Here is a 6,179-nt window from a genome sequence, read left to right on the forward strand (position 1 = left end):
AGAGTGTAAACTCCCTCCCCACGTTATCCTTTCAGCAAAAATCCTGACTCTATCCCCTCAACAACAACAACAAAAAATAAATAAATACAGCATTAATTTGCACACCCCCTGCCCCAGGACAAATCCTCTCTCCCCCTCCCAGAACAAATCCCCCTTCCAACACAAATCTTCTTACCCCTTTCTCAGCACAAGCCCTCCTTAACCCTCCCAAAATCCCCAGCACAATCCCCCACACCCCTTAATTCCCCCTCACAACACAAATCCTCTTCCCCTCAATACCCCTCTCAGAATAAATCGTTTTACATCCCCCAAATCATTTCTCCCAGCACAACTCCTCATTCCAGTAAAAAATTCTCCCTCCCCAAATCCCCCCCAGCACAAATCTTCTTTGCCCCCAATCCACCTTCCTAGTACAACAATCTTCCCCAAATCCCCCCCTCCCAGCACAAATCTTTTATCCAATCCCTCTTCTAGCACAGATCTCCTTCCCAGCATAACCCTTTTCCCAACTTCTCTCCGAAAACCCCTTTCCCAGCACAAATCTTCTTCCACCCCCTAAACCCCGCTCCAAGCACAATCCCCCTTTTAGCAAAAATCCTCTGCCCACTTCTAGCACAGATCCTCTCCCCCAAGTCCTCCCCTCCAGCACAACTTCCACCCCATCCTGGGTCAAATCCTCCCCCCCCCCATCTTTACCAACAAAGAGGATACTGGATGTGCTAGGGGGCACTTTGGAGAGGAGAGGATTTGTGCTGGGTGTGGGGGAGCTCATCAGTGCTACTTATCCGTGCCAACTTATCAGTGCCCATCAGTGCAGCCTCATCAGTGAAGGAGAAAAATTACTTATTTACACATTTTTCTGACAGAAACTAGAAAAGCGCATTTTTTTTTTCAAAATGGTCGGTCTTTTTAAAAAAAATTTGGGCAAAAAAATAAAAAACCCAGCAGTGATTAAATACCACCAAAAGAAATCTCTATTTGAAGGAAAACAATTATAAAAAAAATAATTTGGGTGCAGCACTGCATGACCGCGCAATTGTCAATCAAAGTGTGACAGCGCTGAAAGCTGAAAATTGACCTGGGCAAGAATGGGGTGAAAGTGCTCTGTGGGCAAGTGGTTAAATGACATGTGAGTCAGCACCCCCTTGTGGCCATTGATCAAACCACCTTACTCAGCTTTACACCAAAAAGACTTCATCTACCTCTCGTCTACACATGTCCAGTGCCAAACATTGATTATTCTCCAGCGGTCCTTTCACACATGGTTCACTGTGCTTATTTCATCCTGAAGGCCGGGAGGGAAGCCACTGAAGCCTGGAAGGCTCTGTTCTGCAGTGGGCCCAATGATAGGGTCCCTACCACTAAGAAGGGCAGATCAACAGGGAATACATTCACCCATCTGACAGTACCTCTGTCACTTGCCACCACTGCTCCCTCTATGGAATTGAATGCTCTTCCTTCTGGTTGCAGATATGACCTTCCTTCACTCATTTGACTTGCACCATAGTTACACAGCTCCCAACTGTCCCTGATTTTGAGGGACTGTCCCTAATTTGGAGCAATGTCCCTCTGTCCCTCATTCCTCCTCATTTGTCCCTCATTTTGGTCTGATCTATATAGATGTATATAAAATACACTTTTTATCTTTCAAAAAGTGTTTCCCAGTGCTAAACCTTTCATCCAAATTATAAAATGCTACATTTGTTAATTTTAAAAGCCAATATAAAGGAATAGTAGTGGTAAAAAAAAGTCCCTTGTGGATTTAATTAACCTAGGGGGTGTGGCAGGGGGCGTGTCCTATGCCTACATACATTTGCTAGTAGGTGTCCCTCATTCCCATCTCAAAATGTTGGGAGGTATGATAGTTATACACTTCACTCCCCATTAGCATTTAGAGACACACTTGATTCTTTAGTATAGTGACCAGACCAAGTATTGCTGAATAAACAGAACCTGTTTACTGAAGTTGTCATTTGTGCACATGTGTGAACAGGTCTTGTCATTAATATAATGACTGCTACAAACTCCTTCTTCATTAAATAATTACACACCCTTGTAAAGGGAATATAGGCTGAGGCTTTTGCTGTATCACTTCCCATGCAACTGGCTATCCCATTCCCCCTATTACCCAAGGCTCATGTAGATTCTCCCTGCTCAGTAGTGTCTACATCATTGCATGTGTGACCTTCCGGGCCCCGGGGAGAAAATTCCTATCCCCTATATACCCTCCAGCGGGAAGTGACACAACTTCAGGCTGATACACTACCGTCCACAGTTAACCCAACAATAACTGGCCATTAACCATAGCTCCCAACTGTCCCTGATTTCAAGGGACTGTCCCTCATTCGAAACAAAGTTCCTCTCTCCCTCTTTCCTCCTCATTTGTCCCTCATTTTGGTCTGATCTATATTGTTGTATAGAAAAAGCCCTACTTATCTATCAAAAAAGTTTTTTCCAGTGCTAAACCTTTCATCCAATTTCTAAATTGCTGCATTTGTGAATTCCAAAAGCCAATATAAAGGAATAGTAGTGGTAAAAAGCATTTGTGCCTTTTTCCAATTTTTTTTTTTGGTAAGATTCTTCTGTAAGGGGCGTGGCAGGGGGTGTGTCCTATGCCCAAATACTTTTGCTAATAGGTGTCCTTCATTCCCATCTCAGAAAGTTGGGAGGTATGAATTAACCCATACTAAACCCACATAGACAATACTGGGGGCCCTGCCTACAACTGTGTTGCATTTTAATTCAATTTGTTAAACATAATACCCAACACTGAGCAGTTTTAACAAGTCCCTAGTTGTGCCTTGGGTTACATGGTTCATGTATACAAAAACAGCCTGCAATCCACCTTTCCTTCTAAGGACATTTTCTTATCAAAATGGAATTATTATCTCTGGACCTTTTCACTGGTGATTTATTGATGTGTGAGTTATTTTCGGGTACAATATAAATGTACAGTGGAAAAGATGTTCATGATGATGGAAAGCCTGATAAATGTCTCTGTCTAGTAACATACAGATCTCTCATCAGCTGTGGAAAAGATTCCCAGAGTACTGAACTCATTACATGTTAAACAGGAGGGCTATTTATAATAATTGAACTTTTAAGGAAATTAATAACATTCTATCATACCACCGGATATCCATATTTTTACATGATGGTATATATATATATATTTATATGTATAAACACTATTGTACCAAAAGTATTGGGACGCCTGCCTTTACACACATGGGAACATTAATGGCATCCCAGTCTTATGCCCCGTACACACGGTCGGACTGTGTTCGGACATTCCGACAACAAAATCCTAGGATTTTTTCCGACGGATGTTGGCTCAAACTTGTCTTGCATACACACGGTCACACAAAGTTGTCGGAAGATCCGATCGTTCTAAACACGGTGGTGTAAAACACGTACGTCGGGACTATAAACGGGGCAGTGGCCAATAGCTTTCATCTCTTTATTTATTCTGAGCATGCGTGGCACTTTGTCCATCGGATTTGTGTACACACGATCGGAATTTCCGACAACACGCCCCGATCGGACATTGTTGTCGGAAAATTTTATCTCCTGCTCTCAAACTTTGTGTGTCGGAAAATCCGATGGAAAATGTCCGATGGAGCCCACACACGGTCGGAATTTCCGACAACACGCCCCGATCGGACATTTTCCATCGGAAAATCCGACCGTGTGTACGGGGCATAAGTTCGTAGTGTTCAATATTGCGTTGGCCCACCTTTTACAGCTATAACAGCTTCAACTCTTCTGGGAAGGCTGTCCACAAGGTTTAGGAGTAAGTCTATGGAAATGTTTGACCATGTTTGCAATGGGTAGGCCAACTCAATATTGAACCCTACGGACTAATGCCCCATACACACAGTCGCATTTTCTGATGGAAAATGTTCGATGGGAGCTTTTTGTCAGAAATTCCGACCATGTGTAGGCTCTAATAATAAAAAAACGTGAACTGCACTACAAAACAAATAAAAATTGTGTATAAAAAGATCCCTGATGGGGGGGCAGGAGGCGGAGCCTAGCGGAGCAGACATGCATTGTTAGAGCTCCACACCGCTGAGGAGAGAAGAGAAGGACAAAGCGGAGCCTGCAGGCTCAAAAGGTATCCATTTGAACCTTTTTGCCCCAGGGAACAAACTGTGAAAGTTTGGGCAGGAAATATGGTACTGGGAGGAAACCGTGGCAGAAATAAAAATCACCTCACAAAGAGCTCACAGGCACTCACTGCAGCTGAAGCAGCTCCAGTCACCTCACAAGATACAGCACCAGGGCGCTCTTACAGACAGAAAATGTCACAGCAAGACTCTCCATTTGAGTCAGATACAGAACAAATCCTCTCACAAACTTCTCCACAAGCCTCCTCAACATCCCCAGTAATATTATTACAATTTGAAAAGATGCTTCATAAGGCTTTAAAACAAACCTCAGACCAAATAACAAAAAGCCTAACCAAAGAAATAAGAGAGCTGGGAAACCGCACCGCAGCCTTAGAAATAAAAATGGATGAAATTGAAATTACAACCCAAGAAAATATAACAGAATTGGAACAATTAAAAAAAGAGAATTTAATACTTCAAACTAAGCTCGAAGATTACGAAAATAGATCCAGACGTTCAAACTTGCGCATAAGGGGAATACCTGAAACTGTGACAGACCTGCAATCTACTATTATTGCTCTATTACAAGAACTAAAGCCAGATATCCCTATTGAACGTTTAGAACTGGACAGAGTACACAGAGCCCTCACAGCCAAAAAGAAAGATGGACCCCCACGTGATATAATCACAAAATTTCATTATTACAGAACGAAAGAACAAATACTAATTGCTGCAAGAGAAAAAAAGGAACTTCATTTTCAAGGACACAATTATCAAATTTTTGCTGACCTATCCCAACTTACTATTACTAAAAGACGATCCATGAAACCCCAGCTAATGGAACTGCAACGCCACAACATTATGTATCAATGGGGTTTCCCCTTTTCAGTCAGATTTAACTACCAAGGTACAATTTAGAGAAGCAGATCAGCAGATGAACTACAACAAACCCTTTTAAAATTAAATCTGACAGAACCCACAAGCAGCAACACTCCCACACGCAGAAGAATGGCATCATCTTCACCTTCAGGCAGCACTCAGAAAATTTCAGAACAAAATGGGAATCATCATTCTCACAAAAGAGGCCGTTATGCCACATCATCCATGGACCAAGAAGATTCAATGGACTGACATCCTAATTCCTGATATCTCTTCATTTATTATACTAAGAGATGGTTCTCTATAAAAAAACCTATATTTATAACTGAATGTAACTGCATTCTGATAGTCACACACTGTGTGGGATCATGTTACATTCCAGTTATATTTCTTATTACTTCTGATTCATATAGCCTTAGAATATATAAGTGAAATAAGGAAATTCTTGTTCAGTTATATATTATCAGGTAATAACAATAGATTTATTACTTTTTAGGACAAATATGTTCAATAATCCAGAAGTAATGGAAGCTTTTTCTTTCTTTTCTTAAAACAAATATATTATTACCTAACTAGTTCCTAGAATTATGTTTTTGTTTATTCTAATCTGAAGCAATACAACCTCAATTTTATGAGATAACATATCTAAACAGTTACATATGAATAAAATATGTAATTGTTTACTCTAAAAGGGTTAAAATCCCAAAATAATTCAAACTATCTTCATCAATACCAAAGTTATTAACAGTACCTTTCTAACTGAATTATTTAGCCTAGGGCAAGACTAACCATATACAACCACCCTGGAATAAATAATTTCAACAAAAACTATATTCTTCACTCCAATTAATGAAACATCATTTTGATGTCTTTTGACATAGCACTTCTCTCCTGTAAGCGGAAGATCCATGTACCCCCATTAGCCCTCCTCATTCTCCCAACCATATTATGTGGGAGTCTGACTAAGGCACTAAGTCCCCTGAGAGAGATATTTATTCTCTTTCACGGGTAAATTGTGATTACTTGCAAAAAATAATTTATACAATGTATCATCTAATCTCATATGTTTTTTGTTTACTCTTTACTCCAGAATTCACTGGTTTCTTTTCTATCTATTCATCTCTTCAGTCCACACAGGTTGATCTGCGCAGTCAGCTCTGCATAACAAAAAGTAAGTCAAAACTATTT

Source organism: Aquarana catesbeiana, linkage group LG07, assembly GCF_042186555.1.
Source record: "Aquarana catesbeiana isolate 2022-GZ linkage group LG07, ASM4218655v1, whole genome shotgun sequence".
NCBI classification, from domain to species: domain Eukaryota; kingdom Metazoa; phylum Chordata; class Amphibia; order Anura; family Ranidae; genus Aquarana; species Aquarana catesbeiana.